The sequence below is a fragment of the Montipora foliosa genome, chromosome 2 (assembly GCF_036669935.1).
Source record: "Montipora foliosa isolate CH-2021 chromosome 2, ASM3666993v2, whole genome shotgun sequence".
In the NCBI taxonomy this organism is placed as follows: domain Eukaryota; kingdom Metazoa; phylum Cnidaria; class Anthozoa; order Scleractinia; family Acroporidae; genus Montipora; species Montipora foliosa.
Window position 1 is genome coordinate 65,542,788 of NC_090870.1, and position 17,500 is coordinate 65,560,287.

Below are 17,500 nucleotides of genomic sequence, written 5' to 3' on the forward strand. Positions count from 1 at the left end.
GCCGATGTTTCCTGATGATGTAATTTATGTTTGGCAGATTGGGATTGTAAACTGTCACAAATGGGAAAAGCCTCTTGGAGGTCCTTGCTTTCTGTTTGAGTAAATCCTTTCTAGGGATAATTGAAACTTCAGAAAATTGATCATTAACTAGATTTGCCGGGTAACCTTGGTTTACCAGATAGTTCTTATATTCTACGCATTTTCTAGTGAAAAATTCATCTTCTGAACAGTTTCTCCTCAGTCTAAGAGCAACTCCAAAGGGAATTGCTTTAAATACATGTTTAGGGTGGGAACTGGAGGGGGGGAGATATAAATGGCTATCTGTAGGTTTAGAGTACACATCAGTTTTTATAAAACCATCAACTAAGTACAGAGTAACGTCTAAGACGTTGAGGCGACTTTCTGAAAAAACTAATTCAAATTTGATGGTAGGATATAGAGAATTGACGTATTGGGTAAATTTCTCTAGGGCAGGGAGGCCTTGCTGCCAGAGATCAAAAATGTCATCTCGGTATCTCCACCATAGTGCAGGTTTTATGGGACCGCAAAATTTTGCTTTGCGATCGAGTTCCCCCATTGCAAGATCTGCGTAGCTGCATGCATTCTTAGGCCCCATGGCAGTACCATGGATCTGCAGGAAAAAGTTATCTTTAAAAACTGAATGGTTACATTCCAAACAAATTTTGACCGCTTCCAAAATACAATTCGTAGATGGCATTTTACATTCTCTGCCATTAAGGGCATTTTTAACTGCAGTGAGGCCCAAAGTATTGTCAATATTAGGGAACATAGATACTACGTCCCAAGAGACTAACAAAGTACCTCCAGGAAAGGGACCGTCATTATTAATTTGTTCAATTCTATTAAGTAGATCAGTGGTGTCCTTAATGAAAGATGGTAATTTACGAGCGAGTGGTTGTAAATAAAATTCAGTGAAAGCTGACAAATTCTCAATTGGTGTACCACAACAGGAAGTAATAAGTCGTAATGGGTTACCCTCTTTATGCTACTCCCGGCTTAGCCTTTTAGTTGTTCACCCAATCTGCTATTTTGAGAGAAATCTCGCCCTTTTGTAACCACTTAGAACACCACTTTTCCACTAAATAAACATGTTTCGCAGTTGGGTCTGAATGCAATGGTTTATAATGAAGATCATTTTGTAATTGTCCTAATACTTTCTCCTCATAATCGACAGAATTTAAAAGAACAAATCTGGAACCTTTATCTTGGATTCTAATGACTGTAGTGGAATTCTTAAGTTTTTTAAGTGCAATACGTTCCCTAGATGACAAGTTATCCTTGGCTGTTCTAATATTATATATATATATATATATGCCGGTGGCAGGCGTTACCATAAAATAAGAAGACTTCGAAGGAAAGGATACCGCTTCCGTAGACGACGCAAAGAATTAAGAGCAGCTTCGGACACTATAGCCCAGCACCTCAACCCCATCAATCTTTCGGATGCAAACATCAATGAACACCAAATAACTGTGTTAAGAAGAGGACCCTCCTTCTGTCCAACACCGAAGGATGTGAACTGGCAGCAAGTCCACGACGATTTAGAAGCGTTCGAAGCCCGCCTACGTACAGCAGTATTCTTCCTTGAAAAATCGGATGAATCGTAAGAATGCCCTGAGATGCCACGCCATCTTCTACAAGTACCAGGTAAAAAAATCTGGAGACCTCCTGTATCGAAATACCCAGAACTCGAACTTTTCCTTTCCAATATTAGAAAAGATCTCTTAAATCCAAATAACATTAGAACAGCTAAGGATAACTTGTCATCTAGGGAACGTGTTGCACTTAAAAAACTTAACAATTCCACTACAGTCATTAGAATCCAAGATAAAGGTTCCAGATTTGTTCTTTTAAATTCTGTCGATTATGAGGAGAAAGTATTAGGACAATTACAAAATGATCTTCATTATAACCATTGCATTCAGACCCAACTGCGAAACATGTTTATTTAGTGGAAAAGTGGTGTTCTAAGTGGTTACAAAAGGGCGAGATTTCTCTTAAAATAGCAGATTGGGTGAACAACAAAAAGGCTAAGCCGGGAGTAGCATTCGGTAATGTTAAAACCCATAAAGAGGGTAACCCATTACGACTTATTACTTCCTGTTGTGGTACACCAATTGAGAATTTGTCAGCTTTCACTGAATTTTATTTACAACCACTCGCTCGTAAATTACCATCTTTCATTAAGGACACCACTGATCTACTTAATAGAATTGAACAAATTAATAATGACGGCCCCTTTCCTGGAGGTACTTTGTTAGTCTCTTGGGACGTAGTATCTATGTTCCCTAATATTGACAATACTTTGGGCCTCACTGCAGTTAAAAATGCCCTTAATGGCAGAGAATGTAAAATGCCATCTACGAATTGTATTTTGGAAGCGGTCTAAATTTGTTTGGAATGTAACCATTCAGTTTTTAAAGATAACTTTTTCCTGCAGATCCATGGTACTGCCAAGGGGCCTAAGAATGCATGCAGCTACGCAGATCTTGCAATGAGGGAACTCAATCGCAAAGCAAAATTTTGCGGTCCCATAAAACCTGCACTATGGTGGAGATACCGAGATGACATTTTTGATCTCTGGCAGCAAGGCCTCCCTGCCCTAGAGAAATTTACCCAATACATCAATTCTCTATATCCTACCATCAAATTTGAATTAGTTTTTTCAGAAAGTCGCCTCAACGTCTTAGACGTTACTCTGTACTTAGTTGATGGTTTTATAAAAACTGATGTGTACTCTAAACCTACAGATAGCCATTTATATCTCCCCCCCTCCAGTTCCCACCCTAAACATGTATTTAAAGCAATTCCCTTTGGAGTTGCTCTTAGACTGAGGAGAAACTGTTCAGAAGATGAATTTTTCACTAGAAAATGCGTAGAATATAAGAACTATCTGGTAAACCAAGGTTACCCGGCAAATCTAGTTAATGATCAATTTTCTGAAGTTTCAATTATCCCTAGAAAGGATTTACTCAAACAGAAAGCAAGGACCTCCAAGAGGCTTTTCCCATTTGTGACAGTTTACAATCCCAATCTGCCAAACATAAATTACATCATCAGGAAACATCGGCATCTTTTGGAATCTAATACGAAATTAAAAGAGCTGTTTCCCAAAAATTCAATCATTCCAGCTTATCGCAGATCTAAAAATCTGAAAGCAATTTTAGCACCTTCTAAATACCAAACAAGAAATATTCATACCACCAATCCCCTTGAAGTAGGTTGCTATAAGTGCGACAAAGGTAGATGCGATCTTTGTAAAAATTATTTTGTCGAATCGAGAAATTTTTGTAGTTTTAGAACAGGTAAATCTTACATCGTTAGACCCAATTTGACATGTAGTTCCAAAAATGTCATCTACTTGGTTTCGTGCAAAAAATGTGAGCTTCAGTATATTGGCTCTACTACCACCGAATTCAAAGTGAGATTTAGAAATCACAAGTCATGTATGATTACAAATAAGAAATCTTGTGAAGTGGCAGTTCACTTTAATAGCACTTCACATTCACTGCAGGATTTCTCTTTTCAATGTATAGACCAAATTAACGACACAAACAGGCAGGATGATATTGACAGACTTCTCATCACAAAGGAAGCCTATTGGAGTGCCCAACTCTTCACCTTGGCACCTCACGGCCTTAACAAAAGGCAAGAATTTCATTCTAAAAACAGAATACACTTCAATTCTACATAATTCATAGATGCACGCTTTTTGATAAGAAATTTTATTTTTCAAATATTTCAACCGTTCAAGGGCTTTTATTGGGAATTCGTTGTTTGACCGTAAATTGAACAGTTTGGCTCAAAGGCCCCAATCTGGGAATTTGTTATGATTGTTGTGCATTGTTAGTGGATTCAGGTTTAGCTTGAGCTCCTGTTTTTATTGGTTCTTTTACTGTTTTGTTTGCTTTTCTATTTAGTTATAATCTTCGTAAAGTAATACCTTTAGGGATTTTTTACATCTTTGATGAATTTTAATCAGGTAGTAAAGTATGCAGGAACATCATTAAGTACATTGTTTATCCTTTTGTTATGTCCGTTCTATTGTACTTTTTAAGTTCTTATGTAATACCTTTAGGAATTCGGTATACCTAAGAGACAAGCAACTAACACTGTAAACATATAAAAAGGAATTTTTTAATCATTATTCACTGTAACTGATGAAGGTCATACGACCGAAACGTTTTACACTGCATTAAATCTTTTTACTTTTTAAATCATCAGGAGTTGTCCGTCCACTGGCCTCTTTTAACTTTTATACAATTTTTACATGCCGTGGTTTGGACTGCGTATCTCTCCGGGATCCTTCTGGTGGCCTGGCACCTTCGTTGGCTCAGGAAGCCCATTTAAACTGCTATATATATATCTATATATATATCTATATATCTATATATCTATATATATATATATATATATATATATATGGCCTAGTTCAAGTCTACGTATCTATTCAAAGCTCTGGTAAACCCATTGAGCACTTTTAGCTGATGATCAATTTACACGTCATTATGAAGATTTCATCAGCTATTAAAGTGCTCAATAGGTAAACTAGAGCAATGTAGATATATATATATATAATGAAATGACGTGTAAATTGATCATCAGCTAAAAGTGCTCAATGGGTTTACCAGAGCTTTGAATAGATACGTAGACTTGAACTAGGTCAAAAACATTTATTTGCTATATATATAGACAGTTAAGTAGATCCCTTGAGCCAACAACGTATCACCCCCAGGAGGATCGCAAATGGATTCACAGTCCAAGTTGAGGAGAAATTGAGAGAAAGTTACAGAAACACTGGACAACTTCTGGGGAAAACTGTAATTGCCCTGAGCGGGATTTGAACCCACGTCCCCCTGATCACTAGTCGGGTGTGATGACCACTACACTATCAGGACAACCATGCTGGCAATATGGCTGATTAATTAGAAAATTAAACGAGCCTTACCTGTAAGGTGAAGTTTGATTGTGATTCTGCCAAATCCCTGGTGACTCGGTGAGGGTTAACATGAGATGCACACGTGCCGCCGTGGATAATCAGACTTTCAAAGGTTGTGGACACGGTTATCAAGATACAAATGAATACAGAGAAAAATGGAAGAACAAGGGTCGGGAAGCAGAAAAAGTGTGAGGGAGGGCATGTTAACCCTCACCGAGTCACCAGGGATTTGGCAGAATCACAATCAAACTTCACCTTACAGGTAAGGCTCGTTTAATTTTCTAATTCTACCAAATCCCGGTGACGTCACTTCCGGTTAACATGAGATTTTACAGCAATAAACGTGGACACAACTATTCCAATCCAGAAAGCAAACTTATCGACCTGGCACAGCTCCAGCAAAGCTGTTTCCAGCAATAACGGGTTGGTTTAGAACTCCTGAAAAGCAGATTCTCTAGATCATTCCATGTGTTTCAGGATTTCATCTGTTGGAATCACCTGCCTGCTCTCGATCTAGCTGCTCATTTGGCGCTGTGAGCACTAAACCTTGCTGTATCTACTACACTTGCTTCCATAACAGCTTTAATTCATCGCCCATTTGCATTCGTACCAATGTGCCGATAAGGTATGACATATGAAAGGAGAAGACGGCCATTGCCATGGTGACGAAACAAGCTGGGATTTTACCAAGATAGCGTTCTAGAGTAGAGTAAGTGGTTCTTTAGGGTACTTTAGGGTTCTTCCCAACCAAACTATGACATGAGGATTTTTCCCAGGTCTGTCCTGCTTTACATGATCCTGTATGTAGAACATAAATAATAATCAGGAGTTTTCTCTATAGCATCGATCCTCAGAAAATGACAGTGTTTGACACCGCTGCCCAGATGTTAAAGCTCGCGGTTTAAGGGTCAGTTCCTCCGAGACACAGCTTGCTTAGAGGATACAATAGTCCTATATACTTTAGGACAAGCATAAGATCCCATGTTACCTGATATCGAGGAGTAAGCTTGCAAGAGTTGAACACACCCTACAGGTAGCGCACTATAAAAGGATGGTCAGTCACAGCGTAGTGACAATCAGGAAATTCAATCCCTTTAAACAGCTTGCGAGTGCTGAGCAAGCCGTACTAATCGTTGAGTATGATATTCGGTTAATATGAAAGGCGTGGAGAAACGTTAACACGTTGTTCACACTCGGATGTAGTGGATCAGTTTTCTCTTGTGGACCAGATGCACGCCATGCATTTGCGGATGTGAACATCTTACTCCTTTGCTGCCGCTAATTATTCAAGAGGACATTAGTAAGTTGGCAACCTCGCCCGGAATGTTGCCCTAATGAACTGTCGCCTGACACCTTGCATGTCAGGGGTTGCCGTTCTGGGCTCAGAGGGTGAGCATCCCCATGAGAAAATGTAATTGTTAGTGAATTGTGACCAATTCACAGGGAAAGCATCCAGCTATGATGCTTTCATGTCTTGCTTCCAGGAAGCATAGGCACTAGTTGGATGGTTGATTCTACTTGCAAACAGGTCAATATGGGGAACAACAAAATCCCATATATATACAAGTAAATACCGCGATTCAGTTCCCATTATGATCCCATCTCCAAAACGGCGCGATAGAGAATCTGCAGTTACATTAAACCGCACCGGTTGACGCGCAGCAGAAACGCCGACTATGCTTCTCAAAGGGCCTATAATCAAATTACCTTAGCAATCGTATTGCATTCCTTGTTCCTGCATCCCCGATGCCACTGATGTAGGAAATAGCAGTCATGTTGTAAGGCATGTTCCTGATGCGCAGAATGGACACTGACCCGAATAGGGGCATAGTCCCCTGCCCCACGGAAGACGGTTCAAGAATACTCAGTTTGCGTTTAGTGCATTATGGCACCCCGACCCATGCGTGATGCAACCACTGTAAAAGCGATATTTGGGGAACAACGGTCAATAACCCGGAAACCTGTGAATACAGAGATGACTCACCACTCTAACAGCACTAATGCTGTCAGCAGACGGAGGCATGTTTACAACGAAAAACCTTATGAGAGGTGTGCCAATTCTTTGACCCATTCCAAGTGTCTATACTACAAAGGACCAAACTCCACCCCAGGGAAAGTAGACGCTAAAGTTCCTATCAGTGTGGCAACTTCATGGATTGAGAACTACTGGGCGCACAAAGCTTAGTGGCACAAAACAACGACCTTGTCAGCCTTCGTTAAGGCTAAGAATATATGAATATTTTTACAGGAATCCTAAGAACTCTAGGCACTGCGTAGGGTGAAAAACAGACTGGGTCGGGTAAAACACAAAACGCAAGCGCGTAAATAATTGGGCAGTATGTAAGGTAGCCTCAAGGCAGGCCTCCTCAGAATCCTCCATGTAAAAAAAATTATCAATATAACCCAAACAATTAAGTCCGTACAGGGTGCGTAGGGTGGGAAAAAAAAAACTGATTTTAACACCCTGGTAAAGATGCAAGGACTACCTGTCAGTCCCTTGGGTAGGGCCCAAAAACGGAACAGAAGAACCTTCGATGCAAACTTGAGATATTTTCTGAAGGTTGGCAATATAGGGATGAAATTGAAGAAATTGGGAAGGTCTATAGGACATAAAACACCCAGGTTTCATCAACCTTATGGTACATCTTGAACTTACAGTAGGTCAATGTTTGATTTAAAGACTTCAAACTGAAAATAACTCTATGAGCCCCAGGTTCCTCTTTTGGTCATAGGAATATCGGAGAAACAATTTCCCCTGTTTCCGACTGACACCGTTCATAGATCATTAATTCCTGCATCAATAGCTTCTTGCTCAATAACAGAAAATTTGAATTCACGTTCACAGCTAGATACACACTGCAAGATAAACGGCTCGGAAGTCAACCTTGCTATTCGCAATTGGCCAGCATGCAATGGTGCAACTGACCTAATAACGGTATCAACGCTACTCATGTAACCAACCTGAGAATTACAGTTTAGCAGTTTGTCTTCTTATTGGACTGGGATCATGGTTGACGGCCTTGCTTATTCTTGGTTGTGGTAGGAGCCCCTTCTCCCCTAACAAAGGCATTGCAGAATATGACTTACCACCTCTCGAGAAGCAAACTGGGCGTTCAGATCTGGTTTTAGAGATTCTCGGCCACGAAGATTCAGTTCCCGGGTTCCTGCCAATGCTAGAACAAGGGAATGTGGGAGAATAGCCTAGAGCCGGCTCGCCTGATGCTTTATCACAGGCATTGATGGTGGCACAAAATGAGAAAACAAAAAAACTGTCGAGCTTTCTGAAGAGCCTTGTCTGAGGATTTGGTATAGCGAATATAACGTTGACGTCACCTATTGTAATTAATATGCCAACCAGAGCCTCATTGGCTGTCCCAAAGGGTCTTTAGTTTCTGTGGTTGGCACACTTGAATAACAAAAACAATGTTTGTAAACAGAGATCATCCCTACTTGGAGACAACCTATTACAAATAGTTCTGTTCACTTTGAGGAGACTAGCAATTAGCAATTTTCTGGTCTTAAGTATTTTTCCACCAGCCCCTTTAGCTTTGTTTTAGGGAGATCGCCTTTGATAAGGTCTTCTAGCACAGTGGCCAGCTTGGCGTTAACTGGCGCACCTGTTTTGTCAGTTGCCGAGAACTCCTCTGCTAAGTTGTCAAAACTTGACCTAGGGGACTCCCCTAAGTAACTTGCAAGACACCAGTGAGCACAGGCGAAACCTCTGAGTGTTAGTCATCACCATCAGAGGGCTTATCCTGATCAGAGCTCATTCGGAGCCCTAAATTTAGCTTAAATCTCTTACTAAGCTCTTGTTTCAGGGAAGCGACTATCCCTGTAGCTCTGCTTTCCTCGAGGAAGGAAACGGTGGGGAGGCCCCTCATCTAAGTTTTATGTGGTTGCTAAAATGTAAACAACCGAAAAATATTGAGCTCTGAAGGACCAAGAACCTCAAATTCGGGAAAAAAAATATTTATGTTTCCCTTCATATAGCCATTTCGCTAAACTAGAAGCGGCTCCAACCAGGAGAAGCGATTGCCAAGCACAGTTCTCGGGCATCCACGTGTCCGTTGAAGTACACGTCAACTCGCGAGGTAAACTATAACCTTCTTTCCCTCAACTGTTGAAAACGTTAGGACTCAAAGGGAAAACTATAGCTTAAAGTTTCTTACCCTAACAACCGCCTCCACATTGGATAGGGAGGCAAAAAGCGAGGCAAAAGGCTCTCGACCAAGTTCAGTCTTAAATGACAACTTGTTGCAAAGCACTGTTCTCCGGCATCCACGTGTCTGTTGTGGTCCATTTCAACTCGGGAAACTATAACTTTCTTTCCCTCAAATGTTGAAAATGTTAGGACTCGAAGGGAAACTATAACTTTCTTTCCCTTAATAACCGCTTCCATTTTGGATAGGACGGCGAAAAGCGAGGCACATAAGGCTCTCGACATAGCTTAACAGCTTCTAAACGACAACATGTGAAACGTCAATTTTTCCTCGTTGCACTTTCCTTCCTCAGGCTTAGTTTTCGAGATAAACTGAATAAAACAACAAGAAGAAGTTAATTGAAGCGACATTATTTTCTTACCTGCAACAGTAAGGACAAATAAAGAGAATAAAAACCGGAGACCACAATAGTTCTGAACTCCACGGCTTCGCAATGTGTACTGATTATCCACGGCGGCACGTGTGCATCTCATGTTAACCGGAAGTGACGTCACCGGGATTTGGTAGAATCATTTAATGTTTGGCATTTCCGTGGGACTCCCTAAGGGCCAGTTTTTCTATGTGATAACGCTGGTTCTCAAACTCATTAATAATTCATAAGTCAAAAACAAAAGAAATCACTACCGTGAAGGAAGTTTGGATATGCGGTCTTAATTAGCATAAAATTTCGCCAACTTTGATCCCAAATATCTCTTAAAATACTGATTCCTTTGAGAAGCAATATCAAACACTCGAAAGAGTGTTTCATCAGATATCCAACCACCTCGAAATCGGTTAAAAAACTCGGCCTTCGGCCTCGTTTTTCAACTCGCTTCTCGGTGTTTGGATATTCGATGAAACACTCCTTCTCGTGTTTGATATATTACATCAACAAGTGATCCACAGGCGGACAAGGATAATTAATGTAAGAGACAGTTTAGTAGATCCCTTGAGCCAACAACGTATCACCCCCAGGAGGATCGCAAATGGATTCACAGTCCAAGTTGAGGAGAAATTGAGAGAAAGTTACAGGAAACTCAACACTGGACAACTTCTGTGGAAAATTGTAATTGCCCTGAGCGGGATTTGAACCCACGTCCACCTGATCACTAGTCGGGTGCGATGACCACTACACTATATATATATATATGTATATATAGAAACGTGAAAACCTTATCTTTGAGTCGAAGAGTGCTCTACAATCGTGGAGCTTTATAATTACTTGTGTGGGAAAGGAAAAATTAAAACATTAAAACACTACAGAACTGTTTCGAAAGGGCCTGATGGTCCTCTCTCGTCAGGTGCATGAAACACTGCCTGACTAACGTTCCTTTTATAAGTTGATGGTTCAAGCATGCCTTATCAAATATTTGGTTGCGTGCCGGCACGCACTCGCCAGTTCGTTCCTTTTGTTCAGGGTGCCCGCTCCCTGGCTCGCGCCAGACCTTATTCAAACGTAACAAAGAGGTGTAATCTTTGCATAACAGAAAAATTTTTCATCATCTGTAAACCGGGATTGGATTCAAGATAAAGGCTCTCGTTTTGTTTTATTAGACCAGAAAGAATACGCAGAAAAAATGTCCAGTCAATTAGATAACACGTTGCACTATGCTAAGCTGCCAGAAGATCCTACACAAAAGCATTTAAAATTAGTTAAAGATTGGAGTAGCAAGTGGCGCAGGGAAGGTTTAAATAACAGATGAAATCGCTGATTGGGTTACCAACACTCGGCCGAGACCTGGAACAGCTTTTGGCAATGTCAAAACCCACAAAGTCGGTAACCCGCTCCGCCTTATTACTTCTTGTTGCGGAACAGCGATTGAAAAGTTATCTGCCTTTACTGAATATTATTTGAAACCTTTAGCAGAAAGTTTGCCTTCTTTTATCAAAGATACTACGCATCTTATCAATAAGATTGACGAAGTTAATCAATTAGGGCCTTTTCCAACCGGTACTTTGTTAGTTTCATGGGATGTTGTTGCAATGTTTCCCAATATTGACAACGAATTGGGGGTTACTGCAGTTAAAAATGCATTAGATGCAAGATCTGTCAAAATACCATCCACAGAATGCATTTTAGAGGCTGTGGAAATTTGTTTGAAATCCAACAATTGCCAATTTGATAACAATAACTATGTTCAACAGCACGGAACCGCGATGGGGCCCAAGAATGCGTGCTCTTATGCAGACTTGGCTATGGGCGTAATTGATCACAAAGCGAAATTTGAGGGTACAATTAAACCAATGCTTTGGTTGAGATATAGGGATGATATTTTTGATCTATGGACACAGGGTGTTGAGAAACTCCTTGAATTTACCAACTATATTAATTCACTATATCATACCATCAAATTTGAATTGGTTTATTCTGAAAGCAAACTCAATGTCTTGGACCTTACTCTCCTTTTACAAGATGTCTTTATTTCAACAGATATTTATTCCAAGCCCACTGATAGCCATTTGTATTTTCCCTACAATAGCTCACACCCAGATCATTGTAAGAAAGCTATGCCTTATGGAGTAGCCCTTAGAATTAGGCGTAACTGTTCCACCAACGCCTCTTTTGTGAAACGCTGTAGTGAATACAAAAGCTACCTCAAACAACAAAATTACAATGGGAATCTGGTGGACAAACAGTTTGAGAAGGCTATGCAATTGGAGAGATCAGATGTTCTCAAGCCAAAAACAAAAACTAAGAAAAAAACCTTTCCCTTAGTGGTCGATTACAATCCGAGGCTACCTAATATTTCGTTGATCATTAAAAAACATTTTCACTTGCTCGAATCCAACCAAGTAGTAAGGGAAATTTTTCGTGCTAAATCCGTCATTCCAGCATACCGTAGAACAAAGAATTTGAAGGACATTCTTGCACCCTCCAAATTCAAAAGAAGTCGAAACCATGACAAGGCTGAAAATTGCGGATGTTTTAAATGCAACAAAAGATGTGATCTCTGTTGTAATTATTTGTTGGAAGCTGGTGAATTTTTAAGTCTTGCAACTGGCCGGTCGTATCAAATCAAACAAAACCTTGGATGCAATTCGACTGGAATTATTTACTTAGCTTCCTGCTAAAAATGCAAAGTGCAGTATGTTGGTTCGACTTCCAATGCATTCAAAGTCAGGTTCAGAAACCACAAATCTGACATGAAAAGAAACAAAAAATCGTGCGAGCTTGCCATTCATTTCAATAAATTTCCTCACAACCTTTCGGACTTCAATGTCATTGTCATTGAGAAGATAATGAACACTGATGGAGATTTAGATAACACTTTATTAAAGCGGGAGGGTTATTGGGCGGCACAATTGCGCACACTGCAGCCTTTTGGCCTCACTAAGCGCTGTGAATTCCGTTCAAAAAAACGGATCAATTTCAATGTTCCATAAAAAGCTTTTTTGTTTCCATTATAGTCCCATCTAATTTGTAGTCGGTATTACATAAATAGATTGAATTACTTGCATAACTCTAGATTTTATTATTACATCATTACTTTTGTTTTAGTGATCAAGCTTTAGTTTTGGCTTGTATTGTACCATACAATTTACTACTTAATTGTATTCCATTACAATAGCCATTGTTAGTCTTTCAGACACTATATAGTCTCCACTGCTGTAATAATTAGGCCATTTTATCCTTAGATTTTTAACTTGTACTCAATTTTAAAAAAAATTTAACTGACGAAGGCCGAAGGGCCGAAACGTTTTTATTACGTTTCCTGGACCTTCGAGAAGTTTTGTCTTCCTCTCCAGTTTATATGCAACTTTAAATACTAACTGAGGAGACAACGTGCATCCTTTTGGATCCTTCTGTTGGGAGTTTATCGTTTGGTCAACCATTATATATATATATAGAAATTTCTTTGGGCTGTCTGAGCCAACGGAGATAGTGGCGTTCCAAAAGGATCCTTTAGAGATTCCCAGTCCAAGCCTCGACATATGAATTTATATACAGTTAAAAGAGTCAAAGGACGGACAACTTTTGGAAGCTAAAAAGTGGCGGAATGATGCAGTGTGGTTTCTCTATCTCGTTTTGAAGTCGTTCTCTGTGAGTCCGATGTATGTTTCGGTTGTGTTGTTGTCTTTACGTGTAACGGTGGCTTGGTAGATTACTGATGATTGCAGGCAGTTTCCGTCGAGCGGGCATGTATTCTTTTGTCGGCAGTTGCATGTCTTGTTGTTAGCAATGGTAGCGGCGGCGGCGGCGGTGGCGGTGTCATCGATCTGTATAGATGCGGTTAGGATGCGTTTGTTATGGTTATCGATTATTTGTTTCGTGTTGTTCATGCAGCTATAACTGATCTTGATGGTGTTTTGGTTGAAGATTTTTCTCAGCTTGTGATCTTTGGGAAAGTGCTTGTCTACTAGGGCGAGGAATTTGTGTCCGATGTTGGTACTGGTATTCTTGCTAAAGGGAGGGTTGTACCAGAGGATGTTGTTGCGTTGTCAGCTTTTCCGTTTGCTTGCTTTGGCTGGTTCGTACTGCAGGGTGTAGTGGTATCCACTTTCATCGAGTGCTTTGTCAGATGATAGGGACGACAGAATAATGTTGCAATTCGCTTTGTTTGACAACGTCGCCTAGGTGATCAAGTGTAACGCCATATATAAATAACAAACTGAGTTGGAGCCATTATCAGCAAGCTAACGTGAAATCATCAGACCACATTGGTTTAGAATAATTGACCATGCAGCTATCTCGATACTTCACATTTTGCTTGCGTATGTTTGGCTGTCTGTGGAAGTTCCACACCTTTGTCGCTCTGCTGTTGTTGCAAGCGACAAGAAAAAAGACTCCCAGCAATATCGGACAGCGTTAAATCAGTGTTTGCAGAAGTGTTCAGGGGACATAAAGGCACGGATATCAATGATCAGTAATACTGAGGTACGAAATGTAGAGGTAATCCTCGCACTTAATTAACTAGAAAATCAAAACCTCTTTAACATTGGATTTGCTTCAAATAATGGTGTGCAAGGAGTCGTTTCATTTACCTTTTGAACGACTAGGAGGATTAAATTTAAGCTTTCATTAATGAGCAATGAGGTCGATGAAAACGAAAGCCAATGCAGCACAGAAGAGCGAAGTTGAATCCGTGCGTTCCAAACAAGCAACACTTTAATATGCGTTTTCTCGTCATCCCTTTTGTTGTCCGGCCTACAGATAATGGTGTCGCTTATCTATTCAACTTATTAAACTATTTAACTTAAGTTGAAAATCAATTTGCTCGTAGCTCTTATTTTTCTTCGGTTGACGGTCCAGAGTCCAGCTGGGTCCAGTCAAGCTTTCATCATACACCACTTCAAAATCTGTTTGCCTAACAATGTAATCACTAAAAACAAGGTATCATCACTGTGGGGCCACCTCTTTTAGCACTCGGGGGCGTTCTTTGAGGAAAGAGTCAGAACACAAAAGCTGTTATTCTTACGCAAATAAGTGGCAGGGTATTCAGCATTTTGCTCATAAATAATTGTACTAGTCAACCCGTTTTACATCAAATTTTTCTTACTCCCGTAAAAATACCCGTGTTCACATTAAACCCTAACCCTAATTTGATTTTGACTCCAAACAACGTAAATCTCACTCTAACAATTGGTGACTCCTAATGTTATAAGAACTCTTCTTAAGGCCAGACTGAATTGGATTTGGAACTGAGTGTCGAAGAGAAGGGCCAGCAGCTGATCTTTGGCACCCAAAGCTATATTGCGTCATCTTAACGCTTCCTTTCCTCCAAATAAAATTTGACTACCTTCATGTACAAAGAAAGAAGGTGCTTCAACCTTTTGGCTTAACTGCTGAATGCCCTGCCACTTAACGAACTTACTCAATAAAGGCTTCAATGTTGAACATATCACATTCGGATCTTGAGATCCATCACAGCACCGATCTTGTTGAGACATTACTTCCCAAAATTAACAATATTTAACAGTATACTATCGCCTCGTGCGACTCTTACGCTTCTTCCCTTAGTAAACTTCTTAAAGGCAACTATAAACTCAATAGTACACGCTGAACAATTTACGTTATATTATTTTAAACGTCTTGTGACAGTTTGTGATATCCGTTCTTTTAATGGCTCTCGCGCACGCATTATCTCGTCGAGCACTTCACATAGGGTTCCACAATGCTGAAAGGCGAATGCTCTCACCACTGCGCCAGCCATGTTCCTCTAATCAAGCGTATTTGATTAAGGAAGTTGATTAAGGAAGAATATAGTGTTATAATGATGAATATCTTGAGTTAGGCTAAACAAATTAGAAATGTTAGACAGCACTGCTTTATTAATGAATGATAGATATCGCCTTGTATGAATTTTTTTTTTCAAAAGCCATCTATTACTGAACAAACATAAAATCTATTTATTAAATTTTACAACGGATAGGGTGGAAAGGTGTAAATTTAGAGTCTGTGTTCAATTTTTCATCGAGATTTAAATTGAAGGAGACAAGGCTATTGAATTGCACGTGGCACGTAAATTTTTTTTGTCCAAAATGAGGTAACTCCCGAAGTAAAGGCCTGTTTACCTTATTCGGGTTCGTAGTGACAATGCGTTTTTGCTCAAATTACGTAAATGAAGCTTGACCGACTATTAAATCTCATTCTGTTGGGCTGGGTAACTGAGTCTTCCGGTAGCATCAGGTTGTCAAGATGTTCAGCCTTCTTGACTCCGAAAGGGCGGGAATCAGTCGTTTTACGGAAGTATTATTATGTGAAATGATTGAGCAATCACGGTTAATAACTGCGTGCTGAGGTATTCTTGTGCTGATTGAGCATAAACTCATTTTTAAAGGTCAATGACACTACGGTGGAATTTGGGAGAAGTGCGTCCGTCAACTAAACTTCCACTCCAGCTGGCACTCATTCCAACAGAAGTTCCTTTAGCCTCGTGATAAAAGACCTCTGCCTCAAACTAGAGTTGGGGGTCGATTAGAAAAGGTTATTAGCACAGTTTTTCGAGGATTAATTGACGTCTAAATGGCCTTTCTTATGAATGAAACCGACTTTTGTTATTTCACGAAATGCGTCGTCATTAAGGCGGATGTTGTTACCGATGAAAGGATTATCTCCACTTTACCCATTAATTAAGGGAGATTAATTTTCATTGTCTGTTATGCGCCTTTCTCAATCGTAGCGATGGGCGGAAATAGAAAGCATTTGCCATCACGTACATTTAGCTGTTTATTAAAAAGTTTTTTAAGCTAAACCGTCGTTTTCCATCAATTTATAGTCAGTTTCAAGTTCTCAGTCGACTTCACCTTGCCAATTTCACACACTTTAATGTTCTTCCGCAGTGCTGTGTTGACCTCTTTACGCAAGATCGAAAATTCCGGTTTGCACAGCAAACCTCCGGTTTCCTGTTTGCGTGGGAAATATAGGCCTGGTTTGAGACTTCCGTCTGTTAGAATCGACATCCTGTTTATCATTCCGTTATGCAAATGCCACAGAAGGGCACTACGTGAAAATATGATAACCAGCATAGACCAAAGATATGAAAATCCGGGGGGTGGGGGGTACTCCCATATGGAACAGACGGGGATGCTCGTCGGAAATTTTGAATTTAACCCCTAAAGGAGACCATCTGGGAGTGGCTCAAGCTTTTTGTGACCCCCTAAAGGAGACCAATCTGGGCGTGGCTTAAACCAATTTTGACCCCTAAAAAAAGTTAAAAAGAAAATTGGACTTCTGTTTCTCGTCGAGTAATTCTGTGTTTCTTCGCGGAACCCTAAACGAGACCTTGGCGGCTTAACATATTGGCGCTTTGCCCGGAACACTCTAAGCGAGACCAAAATCCAAAACTTCCCCCCCCCCCCCCCCCCTCCTGTCCCGGGATTAAAATGCTGCGGAAACAGGAACCGTTTATTTTTAAGTAAATATGACGTGAGGACCACACATCGCGTTCCCGGCGGATTCCCTCGGGGCAGATGGTATGAGTATTACAATGATCTTATATCATTAATAACCACTGATAACAGTCTGAGTTAATAATAATAATCATCATCACCATCATCATCATGTGAAGAAGAGATCATTCTGTTAGCCTTTGGTCATTTGTTATGACTCGCCTAACAGAAGAAAAGACGGCAATGACAACAGGCAGAACATGATGTTACAATTTTACAATAATAATAATAATAATATTAATAATAATAATAATAATAATAATAATAATATATAGCGTTATTAAAAAAATCATAGGGGTTTACAATAAAAACTACGAAACTGAAATAAACAATAAAGCAACCTGAAATTCATTAAGTGAAGTATTAAAAGCTTAAAAGCTTTTAGATCTTCTTTTAAAGGTGCTTAGCGTTGTGGTGGACCGAAGTGCATTCCACTCAACCGGGGTAGCCA

At 40.0% G+C, this 17,500-nt stretch overlaps 1 non-coding gene across 1 annotated transcript; it reads right to left on the reverse strand.

Moving 5' to 3' along the window:
- Nucleotides 1–4,846: 4,846 nt before the first annotated feature.
- Nucleotides 4,847–4,919, reverse strand: Trnat-agu (transfer RNA threonine (anticodon AGU)). The gene has a single exon. It is a non-coding gene; the product is annotated as a tRNA-Thr (tRNA).
- Between the last annotated feature and the right edge of the window lie 12,581 nt (nucleotides 4,920–17,500).